We start from the raw sequence: 20,554 nt of genomic DNA, 5'->3' as shown, positions 1-20,554 counted from the left end.
TATGATAGTATTTTGCAAGGTCTATACAGCTAGCTGTGTGATACTGGGCAAGTCATTTACCTTCTCCGTGCCTTGGATCTCATAATGGGAAAAGGGACATTAGACTAGCATTCACTTCCTCAAACCGCTAATGGGTATCACTGAAATTTCACTTGTAAAGCCCAGGAGAACAAATAATGCCTGGGTATTTGTTACTTGATGCTCCCTGAAGGAGTTATTGCTACAATGACAGGTGAGCACTTCCTTCAACTGTGCTTTCTCCCTGATTTCTAGCCCATGAAAAACTATTCACGAGACAAGGATGGGGGGAAAATGGATAGAGTTCTTACCTGTAATCCTAGGATTTGGAAGATGGAGGTAGGAGTATGGTGAGTTCAAGGTCAGCAGTCTTGGAATCCCTTAATTCTGTCAGTAGTTTTAAATGCAATCAGAAGACTAAGGATGCATGTTGGGAGTATAGATTCTTTCAGTTATATGGTCTATGCTGATTAGGTTACATCTTAATCTACTGGTAAACACTAACTCACATGTGTTCAACTATCAGCACTCTAGGCCTTCAGGAACACAAGAATAAAACGTAACCAACATTATCTTGGTTTCAAATTCCGCTTTTTGTGGCTGACATCTGTCTGGCTCAATGAATCTCTGCAAGGTTTTTGTTTGTCTTCTTGGTTACTGTAGAGAGTAAAGTAAGAGCATCCAACCCTTTGCACACAGAGATAGAGCTAGACCAATGCCAAGCGAGGTTTGTGGAGACCTCATTTTGGCTTCTTTGGTCATCATCCAGAATGTAATTTCATGCACCTTGAAGACAATCCATTAGTTCTTGGCAAGGAAAAGTAAGTTTTGAAAATTGCTCTTTCTAACAAGACACTCCTTTCTTGTACAAGAAACTTCTCTAGAAACAAGAATCTCTCCCAAGTTTGTTTGTTTTTTTGTTTGTTTATGCTGGCACTGGGCTTTGAACTCAGGGCCTGAGTGCTGTCCCTGAGCTTTATTACTCAAAGCTGGTGCTCTACCACTTGAGCTACAGCTCTACCTCTGCCTTTTGGGTGCTTGATTGGAGATAAAAGTCTCATTGGCTTTCCTCATGGTTTTGAACCACGATCCTCCCATCTCAGCCGCCTGAGATCTTTGTGAAGAGAGGAAAACTCCAATAGTCCTGCTAGAATCTCACCCATCTTCACACTATCATGTACTAGACTAAAAACTCTCCTTTTCTTCCAGTAAAAGCCAAATTTTCATTTCAAAAATGATGTCATACAGGCTTTACCTCTAGAAAGGCATATCCATCCCCTTCCCTCCGTTCCCCGCACACTGACCCTTCTGTGGTAGCATTCGTGGAGGGTCTGGGCTCTAAAAGTTCTGCTCCTGTCATAATGGAGGCCATCGTCATGGGCATAGTGCCAATTTGCGCCTGGGATCCAGGGAGGAAAATTCAACAGATTTATTGTATGCCACCTAACCACCACTGGGTGTGGACTCTTTGACCTAAAAATGTTCTCTGAGCCCAGCCTCCTTCCTGTAGCACGTGAACACTGTAGTAAAAGGTGCAAAGATCAATATTTACCAGCAGCCAGCATTTTGGAACACGGTTACCATGGAAACATTGTCAGCCCCAAATGACTGTCATGAGGTGGAAAAAGAATACTCTTAAAATAAATGAAACCAGGAAAGGTATATTTATAAACCTCTTACCAAGTACCTTGCTGTTTACAGAGCAGGCCATGCCTTTTAAGCCACAGAGACGCAAAGACTGGGGAAATTTCCATGACAGGATTTTTCTTAAGTTCAAAAAATTGTTATTCTTACCTCCTCTTCCAAACGATGCATAAAAGTAACTAATGTGAAATTCTTAAAGGGAAATAACTCTAAGAAATATGGACTTGTATTCTTAGATATTACTCAGCTAAATTCTGTGTGTGTGTGTGCGCGCGCGCGGCGCGCGCACGTGCGCGCGCATGCGCACGCATGTGAATACTGGAGCTTAGACTCAAGTCCTGGGCAATGCCCCTGAGTTTTTAAATTTATTTTCCTCAAAGCTAGCACCCTACTACTTGAGCTACAGCTCCACTTCCAGCATTTTGATGGCTAATTGGAGATTAGACTTACCTGCCCAGGCTGAACTTGACCCATGATCCTCAGCTTTCAGCCTCCTGAATGCTAGGATTACAGGCATGAATCACCAGCTTCTGGCTATACTAAACATATTTCATATTAGTAAAATAGTAGTTGGTTGAAATTAAAAGTTCTGCCAATTATTTATAGAAGGATCGGTAAATACGGGCCATGAAAATTTTTGTGCAATTAAAAAATACATGCCTGGGGCTGGGAGTTTGGCCTAGTGATAGAGTGCTTGCCTAGCATGCACGAAGACCCGGGTTTGATTCCTTAGTACCACATACATAGAAAAAGCCAGAAGTGGTGCTGTGGTTCAACTGGTAGAGCTCCAGCCTTGAGAAAGTCCAAGGACAGTGTTTAGGCCCTGAGCTCAAGCCCAGGACTGGCACCAAAATAAAAGATATGCCTGCCACACATTTAGATTTTAAAAATAAAGGAAGTAAACCCTAGTTCACAGTATTTGTCTTGCACATTTGTCACTTAACTCCTTCCTATGAGACCCAAAAATATATTTGGAGCAGCAATTTGCTCTTGATGCTCAATTCATAACTTCCCTCACATCAATCATGGCCACATGACAGTTCCAACCAGTAATTCAGAGAAGAAATTGGGAGACAATTCTCCATTGTTTCCTTACAGTTAGATTCCACCTTTTACTTGACTACCACCACAGGGATTTTTTTCCCCCATGCAGTCTTAGAAGATAGACACCTTTACTTTCCAGAAAAAGGCTTGCTTAGATCCTTGGAAGACAGAGAAAACATTTCCATCTAGGGCAAAAGGAAGGCTTGTTATCGATCCCTTATATAAGATGTGGGGTGGGCCCAGGGGTTTGGCCTAGTAATAGAGTGCTTGCCTAGCATGCATGCAGACCTGGGTTCAATTCCTTGATACCACATACATAGAAAAAGCTGGAAGTGGTGCTGTGGCTCAAGTGGTAGAGTTCTAGCCTTGAGAAAGCCTTCAAGCCCTGGGACTGTCAAAAAAAAAAAAGATGAAGAAGAAGGGGGAGGAGGAGAAGGAAAAGGAGAAGGAAGAGGAGGAGGAAGAAGAAGAAGAAGACCCTAGATGATGAAAACACCTCCTGTGTTCATGGGCTAGCAGAATTAGTTTCCTGGGATGACTAATTATCAAAAGTGGCCTATACATTTAAGGAGATCCTAGTGGAAATCTTAGTTCTTAGCAGAACTAGAAAAAACAATCTAAACTTTTATAGAGAAAACCAAAAGATCCCAGAATAGACAAAGCCATTTGGAGTAAAAAAGAACAAATGCTAGAAGTATCACAATACCTTACGTCAAATGATGCTACTGAGCCATAACAAAAAAAACAGGATGGTATTGGCCCCAAATCCAACATTGTAGCCAATGGAACAGAATAGAGGACCCAGAACCAAGCCCACATAACTACAAGCCATCTGATTGTTGACAAGGCTCAACAAGCCACTATGCTGAAGAAAAGACAGCCTCTTCCACAAATGGTTCTGGGAAAACTGAATATCCACATGTAGGTAACCCAAACTATCTTATCTCTCACATTACCCAAAAACCAATTCAAAATGGATCAAAGATCTCAACGTAAGATCTGAAATTTTGAAACTACTAGAGGAAAACACTTTAGAATATAAGCACATGCAAAAACTTTCGGATTAGAACACCAGTCACTCAGGAAATAAGAACAAGCACTGATAAACTTAAGATTACATCAAATTAAAGTTTTTGCACTGAAAAGAAATAATTGTCACAATAAACAGTATGGAGGGGAGAAAATGTATGAAAGCTACAAAGGAACTAACATTCAGAATATATAAAATCTTCAAAAAATAAATGCTAGAAGAACAAATAATCAATAGCCTGTTTTGCTCAAGACTAACGCTTTGGCACTTGGCCACAGCTCCATTTCTGGCTTTTTTGATGGTTTATTTGAGATAAGAGTCTCACAAACTTTCCTGCCAAGGCTGCCTTTGAACCATGATCCTCAGATCTCGTCTTCCTGAGGAGCTAGGATTACAGGTATGAGCCACTGTGCCCGGCAGAAACCTATTTTTATTTGCAATAAAGATATAAAAGTGAGGCAGCAAATAAGAAAGAGAAATAGAGGAAATGAATATAATCTAAGTATATTATAGGTATGTATGGAAATATCACAAAGAAAACCCTTGCATTGTCCAGTTAATATACTCTAGTAAAAATCAAGGAGTGTGCAGACGGGATTCCTGGGGACACATCAGTATTTCCCCTGCTATGAGACTACCAGTCAATGGGAGCTGCCTCAGTTACACTGTTTCCCAAATTCTGGCCAATCAAGTCCTTGGCCTGTGAGCCAGGAGTGTCATGTCTTCTGCCAGCATGATGTGCCCAGGCCACCCAGACCTGCTGGCTTCTAAGTAGGATAAAATCACAGATTGTTTGTGGTTCTGGATATTCTTTTCAGTATTAAATAAGGTAGAGACCTGGACATAAATCAAGATCCTACTTCTACAATCAGGAGCTAAGAGTGTGGCTCAAGTGATACAGGGTGTGACTTGAAAGGCTGAATCCCTGAGTTCAATTCCCAATACCACGGTCTGTGAAATAAGCTCAAGAGATATTGTGTCAGGAAGAGAAAATAGAACCAACTTTAAAGTTGTTTCTGACTGCTTGTGCCATGAAGCCATGACTACGATGTTGATGACATTGTTGAAGCTTTCAGACTGCCACTAAGTGGTCAGAGTTGTCAGGAGCTCCTATGCCACAGGGAAAAATACATAGTTGGGCAATTTTGTTCCAGTTTTTCAGGTCATGGGAGGTTGTGTCATCAGCAATTCCTCTAGCTCCCTAAACCTGTATTGTGCCAGAATTTATTCATAAGAAAGTATTAGTTTAGGATTTCTTCCACTTCTCTCATCCGTATGCTTTCCTTCCTGTATGTTTCATAACGGAGCACAAGGAGTTCTGATTCAGCAGTTAAAACCATCAGTGCATTAGCCACACTTCCTTGTGAGCCACTTTCTCCACACTGTGCCATTAAAAGTTGAGCTTTCAAAAAAAAATATCTCTGGGACTAATGTATGTTTTTGAGGCAAAAAAGAATAGAAAAGACAGTGGCTGAGAGGCCTAATGTCTGTTGGTAGCACTCAGATGATGCCCAAGGGTGCCTCCCTTCGCCCCTGCTCAGCCCTGGGCTTCCCATTCAACCCCTTTCCTACCCCGTTCTCAAACTTGCCAGGTGCTGAGGGCTCACACCTGCAACTCTAGCTACTTGGGAGGCTGAGATCTGAAGATTTCAGTTTGAAGCCAGCCAGGGCAAGAAAGTCCATCAGACACTTATCTCCAATAAAACACACACACAAGCCGGAAGTGGCAGAGTGCTAGCCTTAAACAAAAAGTCTCAGGGACAGCCCAGGCCCTGAGTTCAATCCCCGGGACCAGCACACAGCTACACCCACCCCTACACACACATACATAACTCTCAAACTTTATCCTCTCCTTCCATCCTTATATCATCACCTTCCAAGGAAATATCTTGTGTGTCCACAAAACACTTGGGACTACTGGGCATTGTTGTAGTGCTATGGGAACACCAAGATACAAGGACAGATCTCTGTTCCTCACACCAGAGATACTCTTCCCCCAGGTCAGCCCACAGCTGGATGCGGACCAGGGAGCCCAGCCCAGGAGATGGGCACTCAGACAATCCTGAGTGGGGCTGTCAGACTGCATTTGTGGAAGCACCGCCACTGGAGGCGAAGTGGTAGGTAGGCTCTGTGTTAGTCTGTGTGAGGCCTGCAGCCCAGGAGAGAAGAGAGCAATAAGGGGAGAATTTGTGAAAGAGGAGACTGGACAGGATGGAGGAGGCTGGCACTGTCAACTGTTGCCATTCAGCACAGAATATGAAGGCAAGACTGGGCCACGTTTTTCATACTCCCAGCCTAGGTAACACTTCTGCAGCAACCCATATGATGACATCAAATTATCTGCTAGCAGAGGTCCCTGGACAAAGGCCTTACTCACCCCAGCCTTAGGTGACGGGTGACATTACTAGTGCCGCAAGCTTGGCAAGAATTAAGGAAACCTTGCTGGGCACCAGTGGCTCATACCTGTAAATCCTAGTTACTAAGGAGGCTGAGATCTGAGTTTCACAGTTCAAAGCCAGGCCTGACAAGACTATCTGTGAGACTCTAATCTCTAATTAACGCCCAGAAAACCCAGTGATACTATGGTTTAAGTGGTAGAGTGTAAGCCTTGAGCTGAAGAGCTCAGGGACAGTTCCTAGTCCCAGAGTTCAAGCCCCATGACCAACCAAAAACAAAAATTAAGGAAGCTAACGTGTAAGTTCTACCAATGCACAATTATCATGAATACATGATGAATACTCTATTTCTTATTCTAGATTTTTCTTTGGCTAGAGTCCTAAAAATGTGATTACTGGAACAAAGAATCTTATAAATGTAAGAGATACATATGGAAACTGGCATACAGTTGCGTGTGTGTGTGTGTGTGTGTGTGTGTGTGTGTGTGTGTGTGTATGCTGGTACTAGGGATTGAATTCAGAACCTGGACATTGGCCTTTAGCTTTTCTGCTCAAGACTAGTGATCAACCACTCGAGCCCTAACTTCATTTCAAGCTTCTTGCTGGTTAATTAGATATAAGAGTATCACATACTTTCCAGCTCAGGCTGGCTTTGAACTGAGAACTGAGAACCTCAGCTCTCAGCTTTCCCCCTTCCCTCCCTTCAGTCATGGGGCTTGAACTCTGGGTCTGAGCACTGTCCTTGAGCTCTTCAGCACAAGGCTACCACTGTATCACTCTGAGCCTTAGTGCCACTTCCCACTTTTTGGTGATTAATTGGTGATAGCGTCTCAAGGACTTTTGGGTGGGCTGATTGAACAGTGATTCTCCGATCTCAGCCTCCTGAGTAGCTGGGATTACAGGTGTGAGGCACAGGCACCTGGATTAATTTTCATTTAAGTTTCCAAAAAGTAGCTTAATTTGACTTGTGGAGATGAAAAAAATCCATGTTTCTCTGTGAAGACACATGCCACAGCATTAGCAGGGGTGACCTTTGGGCGACAAGGGCAATGGGTATTCTGTATTCTCTTTGCCAAATTGATAATGGAAGTCATTATCTTCATCCTCCTCCACTTCCTCCTCTTCCTTTTCCTCTCATATTTACTCCTTCCCCATTTTAATCTCTCCTCTCTCTCTCTCTCTCTCTCTCTCTCTCTCTCTCTCTCTCTCTCTCTCTCTCTCTCACACACACACACACACACACACACACACACACACACTTCTTAATTCTGGAAATTCCTTTTAAGTAGTATTTCTCCTCAGGGTCCTTTATTGCAATGCAAATACATTTCCTGAGAAATGGAGCTTCTGGCCTCATTACATTCCTTTCCTCTGTTTATTGAGCCATTTGCATGACTCTTCATACCTGGCCCAAAGGCAGGACAGAAAAAAAGTTCTCTGGACAGGGCTCTCATCCTGGAAGGAGGTGGCAGTAGGAATCCTGAGAATCAGAAGTAATCTAAGAGTCATCAGATGCTCAAGATAAGGAAACCTAAAAATACAAAGCCACAGGCAGACAGCCAGCAGAGCCATTGCTGTTGTCTGGATGGCTTGTGTGTGAAGGCAGGAGGCAGAAAGAAGACCCAAGAACCTTTAGAGAGCTCCTGCACACTTGTATGAAAGCCCAGTCCCTAGGCAGAAAAAAAATGATCATGAGACAGATGGCCTATCTGCGTGCCTTGAGCTTCTTGGCATGTATTTTACACCAGAAGGCCACAGTTTATGCTGATGCATTCCAAAGTACTGACAAGTGAATCACTCTGGAAGCAATTGTAAATCTCAGATGTTTCAGAGTGATTCATTAATATCTCTTCTATATGAAAACTCCTCTTTCTTGATTATCTCATTACAGCGTTGTACAGGGTTGTTTTAGGCAAACAAAAAAAAATCTCTTTTAACATATCATTTCCTCTTGTGATGGAAATCCAGTGCACTGGAGCAAATATTTGAGAAATTCCCAGTTCTGAAACACAACATTGCTGCTTTGGCATTTTCCAAATTCCCTTAATTCCAATTTGGAGCCAAACATCAGTGGCTCATGCCTGTAATCATAACTACTGAGGATGCTGAGATCTGAGGATCCTGGCTCAAAATCAGCCTAGGCAGGAAAGCCTGTGAGATTCTTGGTTCCAGTTAATCACCCAACATCCATCCAGAAGTGGAGCTATAGCTCAAGTGGCAGAATGCCAGTCTTGAGTGAAAAACCTAAGGGACAATACCCAGGCCTTTCTAAGCCCCAGTGCATGTGTGTGCGCACGACACACACACACACACACACACACACACACACACACACACACTAAATAAATAAGTAAATAAATTGAAGCAGAAAACTTTGTAGCTCTTTGAAAAAGCCCAAGTACCTTCAGATTGCTCTGTGGAGAAACTTTTTTCCTGAAAGGGCAGAGGAGTCTCTGTCCAGTTCAGAATTTAAATATCATATCAAAAATCCAAGCATTGGGGCCAGAAGTTTGGCTTAGTGGGAGAGCGCTTGACTAGCATGCATGAAGACCCAGGTTCAACTCCTCAGTACTACACACATAGAAAAAAGCCAAAAGTGGTGCTGAGGCTCAAGTGGTAGAGATTTAGCCTTGAGAAAGTCCAAGGAGAGGGCTCAGGCCCTGAGGTCAAGCCTAGGACTGGCAAAAAAAACAAAACAAAACAAAACAAAAAGCTTTGTGAGGAACAAGGTGGCTCATGTCTGTGATTCTAGCTACTCAGGAGACTGAGGTCTGAGGATCATGGTTCCAAGCCAGCCAGGACAGGAAATACCATGAGATTTATCTCTAAACCACCAGAAAACAGGAAATGACACTGTGGCACAAGTGGTAGAGTGTTAGCCTTGAGGGGCAAATCTCAGGGACAGCTCCGAGGCCCTGAGTTCAAGCCACGTGATCAGAAAAAAAAAAAAAAAACAAGCATTAAAAAACAAAGAGATTTCCAGTTCAAGCTGACAGAGTCAGGATGGAAGGGAAGATACCCAGGCTGTCACAAAGACAAACAAAGATTGATCCTGTCTTATGTTTATTATAACAAAAGGAGGTAAGAGACCAAAGATAAGGTGCTAGGCAGGCTTTATCTGCTTTCTCCAACCTCAGCAAAACTGCTCTGACTAGCTCTGTATACCCTTGTTATCCCAACAAACACATCCTCAAGGGAGAAAAAAGGTCATATTCTTTCTCCAGTAGAAGATGGGAACAAGGAGCGTGACATATCCAGAGTGGCAGCTGCACATGACAGCACATTTTCCCAAGTGCCTAAAACTTGGAGATTCAGCTCTGCAGTACTGTGGCAGAGCTGCTCAGCAGAGAGCTCAGAAAGGTCTAGTGTGAATTTAGGAGGTTGAGCAGTACAGATAATGGAGCAGGCAGAAGCCAGGGTGCCCATCTTCTCAACTCAAGCCTCTCCAGGTGAGTTGCCCTGTGATCTGGAAGACACAGATTGCAATCCGCTTGCCGTACCCGGATCTGCATCTTCATCAGATTTGACCTTGATGGGTTTGACCTTGATTCCTGACAAAGACCTTGCTCCATCCACATCCAGCTGGGCTAGAGAACTGAAGGAAGTGATGGTCTTTGCCATAGCAATGTCCTGTGCTAGGAGGAGGTGGGAGAGAGGGACTTTCTGGGGTCATCGTGGGAGAGGGGCTTTCTTCCTACTAAAGTCAGGTCCAGGGGAGACAGTGAGGAGCTTCCAAAAACGTGAAAATTACTGCAGGCTTCCCTTTCTCAGGCTATGCCCCAGAGTCTGGGGGCCTCCCCTACAATCTGCTCCCTGAGAAGCCTTGCTCAGCCCCTACCCCCAACTTGTTAAACTGAGCCCTCCAGCTTGACTTCTCAAAGGCCCAAACCCCACCCTGGAAGTCAGGCCGCTGTACTTCCCTAGAGGGGTGTGGCAGTCTCCTCTCTGCTCTCCCAGCCCAGCTCCTCCCGCTCCTCATGGTGAGGCAGGGATCCCTTCAGATGAGCCACTCACTTCAAGCCCCTTCCCAGGGCCACGTTCCTATACAATATTTCCTTTACTTTATTATTTTTGTGCCAGTAATGAGGCTTGAACTCAGGACCTCATATGTTTATTTGGCTTTTGTGCTCCAGGCTAGAACTCTACCTCTACCAGTTGAGCCCATTTCACTTTTTTTTTTTTGCCAGCCTTGGGCTTGAACTCAGGGCCTGAGCACTGTCCTTGGACTTTCTCAAGGCTAGAGCTCTATCACTTGAGCCCAGCACCGCTTCCAGCTTTTATCTATGTATGTAGTACCGAGGAATCGAACCTGGATCTTTGTGCATGCTAGGCAAGCACTCTACCACTAGGCCAAACTCCCAGCCCAAGGGTGTTTTGGGGTTTTTTTGTTGGTTTTTTTTTTTTTAAAGAATTTATTAACGTTGATTTTTACATCATATTTTAAATGACAAGTTTAACAAACAAGTGTTCAAGGAGGGAATGATTTACAATCACTGGGACTTAGTATTTAGAACTTAATCAAAATTAGGCTAAGGGTTTGTATGTCATAGAAACATATTAATTTAAGAAATAAAACATTATGTCTATAGAGTCATAGGTTTTTATGTCTATATAGTTATGCTTATATTTCCGTTACCATGTCCACAGCTTTGGGTATGCAGTCATTAAATCCTCGCTCTTGTACTCTTTGGATTTAACTGTATTTTTTTTTTGTCTTTTCTTTTTTGGCACTGGGGATTGAACCCAGGATGTTGCACTTGCTAGGCAAGCGCTTTGCCACTGAGCTACATCCCAGCCCCACTTCTATCTTTTTTTGCCAATTAATTAGAAATAAGAGACTCACAGATTTTTCTGTCCAAACCGGATTCAAACCACAATCCTCGGATCCCAGCCTGCAGAGTAGCTAGGGCATGAGCTACCTGATGTACTTTCTAAAGGTACATTGCAATGTAAAATCCCACAAAAAGGCACAAAGAATACAACAACACACATCCCTATCTTCTAACTTGAAAGTAAAAGGTTAATCCCTGTGCTGGAATCTCACATCTGTAATCCTAGATACTAAGGAGGTTAAGATCTGATTGTCATGGTTCCAAGCTACCCAGAGCAGAAAAGTCCAGGAGACTTTTTATCACCAATTAACCACCAAAAAGCCAGAAGAGGAGCTATGACTCAAGTGGTATCCTGAGCACAAAAGGTCAGGAACAGTACCCAGGCCCTGAGTTCAAGCCCCAGGACTGTGATACACACACACACACACACACGCACACACACACACACACACACACGAAAAAGTTAGTGGAACAATGGACACTGCCTATGGACTTACACAGTCCACTTCTTCCTGATGAGGTAACTAGGGTCCTGAATGCGTCATTATTCGAGCGTTCTCTTACCTAACACGGCTTCTTTATTTCATTGTAACTTAGCTGTCTTTCCTCAGGCCTCTCTGGCTGGTTGTTAATACAGTGCAGGAAATGGCATGTTGAAATCACTGAAATAGAGTCAATGGTCCCTTCAGGCCCAATCTCCCCAGCTCTCTCTCTCTTGGTCCAGAGGGCTCTCTGGGCAGCTGCCAGTTCCGCGAGTAGGGTCTTTTGTGATCTTGTGGTGGGAGTTTGAAGAGTTAGAAGATGAGGTTCTGGAGCCCCTAGAGTGTCCTTTAGATGCTCATGAAGCCCCCCTGCTCAGGGTCTGGAATTCTCTCTCAGTTTAGCAAGGGCTCCAGGATTCCCCTAGGTATATTCAGTCCTATCTTATCTCACCCAGAAGTGAATCTCACTCTAGAAGTTCCCTGCTAGTCTCCTATCCAAGGCCTGAGAGGCCCAGCAGCCTTTGCTGTGGACTTACTTTTCCCTCCATTACTGAGGCTTCAGAGTAGGTCCTCTGGCACTCCATTAAAGCATCCCACAACACAGAGGAGCTTTGCTCCAACTCAAACCACATGGAAACCAAAAGGGGGTTCTGAGAGGCTATATCCCAGCCCTTCTGTTTCGTCCCCTTCTTTTATCTGCATCACTGTGATGGGTCAGGACAGACTCAGAGGTGTTCCTGTTCCTGGTTCTAAATATGAAGAAGGGTTACCACCCCCTCCCCAGGGCTGTTGTTCACATCAGCCTACCTGACCGCTGATGAAACCATCACTCCTTTTAGCCCTCTTACCTCCATGGTAGGTGTCTCTCAACAAGTTAAGTGACAATTCATCTTTCCCTCTATTTTCATATTGGTCTTCTCACCAAGAAGTATGGGCCGTTTCCTCTCTCCACTCAGGGCTGGCCTTGTGACTTGCTTTGGTGAACAGAATGCCAGTCGGAAATGGGACTTGTTAGGAAACCAAGTCATGAGAGTATTAGACAGAATAAAGAAAGAGCAGAAAATGACCTCAACAGATGAGATCAACTTTAATGGAAAGGTGGAGAGGGACACCATGGCAACTTGAGGGTCAAAGAGTAGTAATGGGGCCAGGGTGGGAACAGGGTCCCAGGGAGCTGGAGAGTTCAAAGAGCTTCAAGAGTTTAAGGCATAGATCTGGCTCTGGGAGCCTATTGTTTGAGCAAGTCTCCTGCCTGGTTTCTCAGGCTCTTTTCACCTAAGAGAGTGGTTTCATATTTAGGTTAAGAGTCTGGGCTGGAGAATTTTCTGGAAGATCCCCTCGGGGAAGAGTAGTCAGTGGGGCCAAGCTATGGGCACCATATTGAGTTCTGAGAACAAAGCAGATTCCCATCAGAATGTAATGAAAGCAATATCCTGGTACTCCTGAGATCAGACCTTAAAGGAACCCGCAACGTCCTCTTTCTCTCACCTACAAGCCATCCACCATTTAAGAAGTCCAACTACTTGGACATTACCATGCCATGAAGAAGCCCAAATCTGCCACACAGAGAGACTTTGTGAAGCGAGAGAATGCCAGGCAGGTGACCAGCTACCGACACGATCACGGCCAGAACCCCCAGTCATCAGTGTTGAATCTCCACACACACTATGTGAACAGAAGATGCACCCAGCGGTAGACTGGCTCAGATGTAGAAGTTTGAGAAGTGATATGAGTCTCAGAAACCACTTACTCTGGGGAGTAGCTGGTTCTGTAACATCTCCCTCTCTAGCAGGATTCCCCATGACTGCTGGCTGGCCTCTACTTCATGCTCTAACAACTCAGGCCTTCGTATAGCCTGCACAGGCTCCTCTCTGTCTCGCTCCCATGCATTTTCTGAAGCTACAATCTCCCCTCCCATCTCTCTTATTTTCTGCCTGGTCTAGTTCAATTTCACTTTTGTTTCATTTCTTCTTTTCCCTTGGGTACCCATGACTCACTATGCACATCACTATCATTGCACTAAAGATGCTCTTGTATAACTGATGTTTTATGCAACTGCTTCCCAGCCTGGTCTCTGGACATGGCGTCCTTTCCAGCTTGGAAATCTCATTTTATGTAGAAATGGAAGTGAATCAAAGTGCAACTCAGATTCTCTGAATCGGAGAGGGATTGTATTCAGTTGTCTTCAATAGAAATCCAACCTGACTGGATTCATCAAGTAATACTTTTTTGTTCTCCCCACAAAGCAAATCTAAAGGTCCTTTGGATCCAGAGAGGTTCGGTGACTCTACAATGTGAGAAAGACCTCAGATGCCTTTTATTTTCCAATTCTACCACCCTCTGAATGTGGCTTTTCTCTTTGTGGTTGCCTCAAGACTATAACCTGGTTTCTGTGTCTTTTGCCTCACACCACTAATCCAGGCAGAAAGGAGGAAGAAGAAGCAATGCCCATATCCAGTGCCCATATACAACTCCAGAAATCCCCAAACCTCCAGTTATTTCACTAACCGGATACTAAGGACCTTCAAAGCTTTAGGAGAAACCAAAGCAATCATTCAGGAGAGCCTGAACTTTGATTCAGAAGTAGTCACTTCTTAGAGCTACCTCCCTGTGAGGAGCAAGGAGAAAACAGAACGAGGAGAGACTCACCCTAAAAAGTTAATGACAAGCCGGTGGTGGCTCACGTCCGTAATCCTAGCTACTCAGGAGGCTGAGATCTGAGGATCAAGGTTCAAAGCCAGCCAGGCACAAAAGGACCTGAGACTCTTATCTCCAATTAACCTCTGGAAAAAGGGAAGTGGGGCTTGGCTCAAGGATAGGGCAGTAGCCTTGAGCTGAAGAGCTCAGGGACAGCGCCCAGGCCCTGGCCGAAATCAAGCCCTATGACCCACACACAAAAAAAGTTAATGACATTAAGAGAAAATATGGGCAACATAGTTCTTATCAAATAGGCACCAGTGGCTCAGGCCTGTAATCCTAGCTATTCAGGAGACTGAGATCTGAGGATCATGGTTCAAAGCCAACCAGCCAGGCAGGAAAATCTCTGAGACTATTCTCTCCAATTAGCCATCAAAAAGCCAGAAGTGGAGCTGAAGCTCAAGTGATAGAACACTAGCTTTGAGCAAAAATGTTAAGAGATAGCTGGGCACTGGTGGCTCATGCTTATTGTAATCCTAGCTACTGAGGAGGTTGAAATCTGAGGATCATGGCTCAAAGACAGCCTGGGCAGAAAAGTTCTCAGACTCTTACCTCCAATTAACCCTCAAAAGGTGGAAGTAGAGCTATGGTTCAAAGTGGTAGAGTGCTAGCCTTAGGCAACAAAGCTTAGAGACAGCACCCAGACCCTGAGTTCAAGTTCCCATCAACAAGAAAGGAAGGAAGGAAGGAAGGAAGGAAGGAAGGAAGGAAGGAAGGAAGGAAGGAAGGTAGTTTGGCTTAGTGGGAGAGACTAGCATGCATGAAGACCCAGGTTTGATTCCTCAGTACCACATACATAGAAAAAAGCCCGAAGTGGTGCTGAGGCTCAAGTGGTAGAGCTCTAGCCTTGAGAAAGTCCAAGGACAGTGCTCAGGCCCTGAGCTCAAGCCCAGGACTGGAAAAAAAAAAAAAAAAAAAAAAAAGCATTGTGAGGAACAAGGTGGCTCATGTCTGTGATTCTAGCTACTCAGGAGACTGAGGTCTGAGGATCATGGTTCCAAGCCAGCCAGGACAGGAAATACCATGAGATTTATCGCTAAACCACCAGAAAACAGGAAATGACACTGTGGCACAAGTGGAAGAGTGTTAGCCTTGAGGGGCAAATCTCAGGGACAGCTCCGAGGCCCTGAGTTCAAGCCACGTGATCAGAAAAAAAAAAAAAAAACAAAGAGATTTCCAGTTCAAGCTGACAGAGTCAGGATGGAAAGGAAGGTACCCAGGCAGGCAGGAAGGAAGGAAGGAAGGAAGGAAGGAAGGGAGAAAAGAAAAGGAAAAAAAAAGTTAAGAGCACCCAGGCCCTGATTTTTAGCTCAGTAAATACACACACTCTGTGTCTCTGTCTCTGTGTCTCTGTGTCTGTGTCTGTCTCTGTCTGTCTGTCTGTCTGTCTGTCTGTCTGTCTGTCTGTCTCTCTCTCTCTCTCTCTCTCTCTCTCTCTCTCTCTCTCTCTCTCTCTCTCTCTCTCTCTCACACACACACACACACACACACACAGATTTAACAATCACCAAAAGTTTTTCTATATTTTTTGTATTTCCAGATGAGGCTCTTAATTCAAATACCTAAGAGTTTTCCTTGAAAGGTAGAAAATTCCTTGGTAAAGCGAGTTGTCCCAAGCGGTCTACAATTCTTCTACAAAGAGATTACTTCTTGATTAATGAACCTTTTCTCAATAGTCTATTCATCTGTAATAAACACAAACTGGACTGTCATTATGACTCTTCACTTTTGTGTAACACAGAAAAAACAAAGCTTGGAGAGACACAAAAGGCAAGTGGAGTGTTTTCATTGCTTTGTAGCTACAGGGCTGCATATTTCTTTTCTGATTCATGGAAAAATATCCAGCACACAGAAGTCAGCTAGATCCGTGAAATACTTTGGAATGAGCAGTTCAAGAACAGAATTTCAATATCTTAGTCCCTGGGTCCTAGGAAGTTGATGTGGAAGGTGTTTGCTATAGGAAGACCATGTCATGAATCGGAGGCTCCTTCTAACCCCCACCCCTGTTTCTTTATAAAACAGATCATAAACATTTTAGAATCGGTCAAGATTTTCCGGTTAGGGATAAGTCAAACACAGCATGAAATGACGTAAAAAGTAAATTTATTGGGTGACTGAAATGTCTGAGTGTAGAGTTTCAGTCCACTAGATCCATGAGCTCAAATGAAGAATTTAGGAATATCTCTATTTTGACAGTTTCCCTTCTATGGTGATAAGACAAGTCCTTGAAATTTCTGAATGACAAACCACTAGCTTAAGAACCGCAGCAGGAAGAGGAAATCTTTTCCCCAATAGTTCAGGCAAAAACTTTAGGACTGTGACCAACTGGGTCATACTACCACTCCCGAGCCAACTATTCTAAGAAAATGTAGCTCTCTTATTGGCCAGTCACACGCTCATTCCTGACTCAATTATTATGGTAAGAGGATTCTGTTTTCTATTGGCCAGTCCGGATCACATACCCATCCCAGAACCAATCAATATACTCAGGGGAGATAGCTCTCTTATTGGCCAATCTAGGTTACATCCATTCTTTAGAGCTTATGTAGGCCAGCCTCAGCCAAACCACTTAGACTGAGAGCAGAAGGAAGGTGGATAGTTTTCTCTTGCCAGCAAAAGTAGGCTGAGCCCTGAAAAAGCTCTATGATAAAATTAGATAACAGATATTACAGAGCAGTATTACTATAGTAATACTAGTGACACCCTTTCCATCTGTCACTATCCCACTCATTTTTCAGACTCATTTCGAATGTCACCATAAACAAATCTCCCTAATGAGATTAATTTTCCACCGGCGCTTTATTTGTTTTTCTCTCCTAGTATGTATCATATCTTGCTATGCGTTATGGTGAGTCACACATTCATTTATCTTCCCTCTGATTTGGAAGAAATGTATGGCAAAGCCTGAGCCTGGCACACCTCCCATTCATCACAGAGCCTGAGGATGAACGACTTGCTGGCTGCTAGTCCTGAAGGGACCAGACTGTGGAATGAAAGGAATTCAGGATGGTAGGGAGGGAAGAAATCCCATCCAAGGAGCAAGAGTGGGCTTTAGCAAATAGACTGGCTTTTCCTTTTTTCAAGTCTTTTGTTGTTGTTGTTGTTGTTGCAATTCTGGGGCTTGCTTGAATTCAGGGCCTGAGTGCTGTTCCTTCCTGGATTTACTCAAGGTTAGTGCACTACCACTTGAGCCTCAGCTCCACTTCTGACTTTTTTTGTGGTTAATTGGAGATCTCATGGACTTTCTTGCCTGGCTGGCTTCAAACGGCAATCCTCAGATCTCAGTTTCCTGAGTAGCTAGGGTTATTGGTGTGAGTCACCAGGTCCCAGCTCAAGTCATATTTGAAACTGTGCTTCTTCACTGTATGTGGTAAAACCTGGTGTGGAGCTGAGAACAAATCCAAACGTTAAGTTGGCAATTGTCTTAGAACTTTATATTGTGAATGAATTAGAGAGATAGAGACAGAGACAGGCTTAGTTGTTATTGATGGCCCTTCCTTCAATAAGCAAAAATAGAAATATCTCAGATACATTTATATGCTCCCCAGAGCTGACACCTTTCTAATAGGTCCAGAATCTTTCTCTGCAGCTTGTATTTTATGAGTTGTCTGTTTCCTCTCCTGTTGTTGGTAGCTTTACTCCAGGGACAACCACCTTGGGCCCCGCATATCAAGGTCCTAGCTTCTCCCTTGCTTGTGGGTACCTGCAATTTTCCCTCAAATGTATTCTGCTCAACTCAACAGCATTTAATTATGTGAACTAATATTTGCTCACTATTAAAACTGTGTTTACTCTTATAAAAGGCAAACTCTCAAAGACTGGGATTAGGCAAGCAAAATGTTTACACAAACACGCTCGTGTTTCCTGCCACCTCAAGCTGCTCTGTCATCATAGATATACTGATTTGGGTGGGGAGGAGGGAGACGAGGGACGGGAATCTACCTCCTGGTCTTCTCATTACTAAGTCCATGAGTTCTCTCTTTCCAATGCTCACCTCTGCCTGGGGAAGCAGGAGGGAGCTATCCCTCAGATCACTGTCCTCCCATATAGAAGTGGCATTTGCTGGCTCCTTAGCAAAGACTGTGACACCTGTTGGGGAGCTGTTAGATGCTTCCCTTCCTGTAGCTTGTACGTCAGTTTCTGGATCAGAAATTGAGAGCTAGCTGGCTTCTGGTGGCTCACACCTGTAATCCTCGCTACTTAGGAGGTTGAGATCAGGGGAGCACAGTCCAGAGCCAGCCTGTGCGATTCATGTCTCTAATTCACCACCGAAAAGCCAGAAGTAGAACAGCAGTTCAATTGACAAAGCCTCAGCCTTGAGGACAAAAGTTAAAGGACAGTATCCAGGCCTAAATTGAAGCCCCAGTACAGGCACTAAAAGAGAAAAGTAAAAAAGAGAGGAGAAGAAGAAAAGGAAATGAGAACTGTCTGAGATACATTGTTTCTCAGTTCTTGTCAAGGAAAGCTCATAGTTTGTTCCACTGCCAAGTTTCTTTCATAATTCTGACATGTTTGTCCCAAAACACACTCATTTCCCATAACCAGAAGAGCCTGAAGGGGGGAAAATACATCAGAACTCAAAGACTAGAAAGATGGAAACTAATTACATGGGACTTCGCTTATTATGAAAGTGAATTCAAGAGTTTCTAATGTATTACTTCTGACGGTTGCCAGAATCCAGTGTCCTCATTTTGAGCTTAAAGATAATTCAAAGCCCCATCATGTACACACAAAGCTGCTCACAATGGAGAGTATTTGGAGAATGGAAACAGAAATCAAGTCACAATCTCTCAAGCATCCACAAAAGAACCATTTACTCCATAAAGTCAACTGGAGGAGGAGCGTGTAAGTAGCCTTTCTCCCATGAGAAAGCCCAGAAACAAATTACCAGAAATTCAAAACTCTCCATAAGTTCTCCATGCAGTAGATACTTAACAAAGCAAAACACACATCCTTCTTCTGCTCTAAACTAGCTCTGGGAAGGTGGCAGAATGAAAGGCTTTGGTTTTCAATACACATTACTCAGATATAAATAGCTGCCTCTGGTGACCTCAGACTTCCTCAGAGCTTAGGACTTACTTCCCGTAACCTGTGGTCAAATACACCTGTTCCTCTAAAAAATGGCTCACTGGCTTCTCCTAAGTGAATGTTTTCTGGACGGAGGGTTGGTGCTGGGGTTTAAACTGAGGGCCTGCACACTATCCCTGAGCTTTTATTGCTCAGGTTTGGCACTTGACTTACAGTTCCAATTCAGCTTTTTTGGTGATTAGGTGGAGCTAAGAGTTTCACAGACTTTCCTGCCTGGGCGGTCATCAAACCTCAACCTTCAAATCTCAGCCTTCTGAGTAACTAGGACTACAGGTATGAGCTACAGGTACCCAGCCAAAATGAATTTTCCGAGGTAGGGTCCAGAAGGAAGACAAAATAACTATTCCCTACACATCAGTTACATTTATATGTAAGATTCTCCATTGTATTTCTCAAAAGACATGAAATCACAAATATGTGATTTTTGAAATCAAAGGAAATTTGCCATACTCTATGGTCTTTAATCACAGCCTGTCTGAATGGATTACCAGTTCAGCCACAATACATGCTCATGCAGACAATCCTAAGTACTGCACTTGGGGGCACACACACACACACACACACACACACACACACACACTGTCCTATGTAACAGACAATAGCAAATTCCATGCTTTCAGAACCAGCACCAAATTCTTAAAACATGATATTGTGAATGCAAGCAGGAAAGCCTGTGATTTCGGGCCACTTGGATTCTATTTCTGGAGCTATGCCAACAGAGCAATTTCCAAGAAAAGCAGCTCTGACAGTTGCCTGCTCAGCTCTCCTGTCTCAACCAAGCTCTTTGTCAAGCTAAGTGGAATCTTCTCTCCTTAGCTCAGGCTCTAGTACCACAGGCTGGTAACTAACAAGAAATCTATTCACACCAAAAGTGTGTAAAGGAAAAGGAGAAGCAAGACTAGTAAGATCACCTCACACTGTGAGCAATCAGACAATTATAAGTAGAACACTACCACCCAGGCATGAGTACACTGAATTCAAATGTATTTCCTTCCTACTGTCACCTTGACACCAATAACCAGCCAGATTTACTCAGCTGGACACCTATAATCCTAACTACTCCACAAGGTTGAGTTATGAGGATCACAGTTGAAAGCCAGTCCAGGCAGGAAGGCCAATGAGACTGATTTCCAATTAACCACCAAGAAGGCAGAAGTAGAGCTCTGGCCCAAGAGGATGAGAACCAGCCTTGAGCAAAAAAGCCAAGGGATAGTGCTCAGTTTAAGCTGAGATCAAGCTTCAATGTGAGCTCCCCCTACACGTGCAGAGAGAGAGAGAGAGAGAGAGAGAGAGAGAGAGAGAGAGAGAGAGAGAGAGAGGGAA

At 43.8% G+C, this 20,554-nt stretch overlaps 1 long non-coding RNA gene across 1 annotated transcript in view; it reads right to left on the bottom strand.

The window, feature by feature from the left end:
- LOC150055115 (uncharacterized) overlaps positions 1 to 435 on the bottom strand; it is a 43,948-nt gene extending 43,513 nt beyond the window's left edge. The window contains exon 1 of the long non-coding RNA XR_016537682.1: positions 330 to 435. This is a non-coding gene — a long non-coding RNA (uncharacterized LOC150055115). The remainder of the gene's footprint in view (positions 1 to 329) is intronic.
- Between the last annotated feature and the right edge of the window lie 20,119 nt (positions 436 to 20,554).

The sequence above is a fragment of the Megascapheus bottae genome, chromosome 14 (genome assembly GCF_031878675.1).
Source record: "Megascapheus bottae isolate mThoBot1 chromosome 14, mThoBot2.hap1, whole genome shotgun sequence".
NCBI classification, from domain to species: domain Eukaryota; kingdom Metazoa; phylum Chordata; class Mammalia; order Rodentia; family Geomyidae; genus Megascapheus; species Megascapheus bottae.
This window is presented reverse-complemented; position numbering and strand designations above follow the sequence as displayed.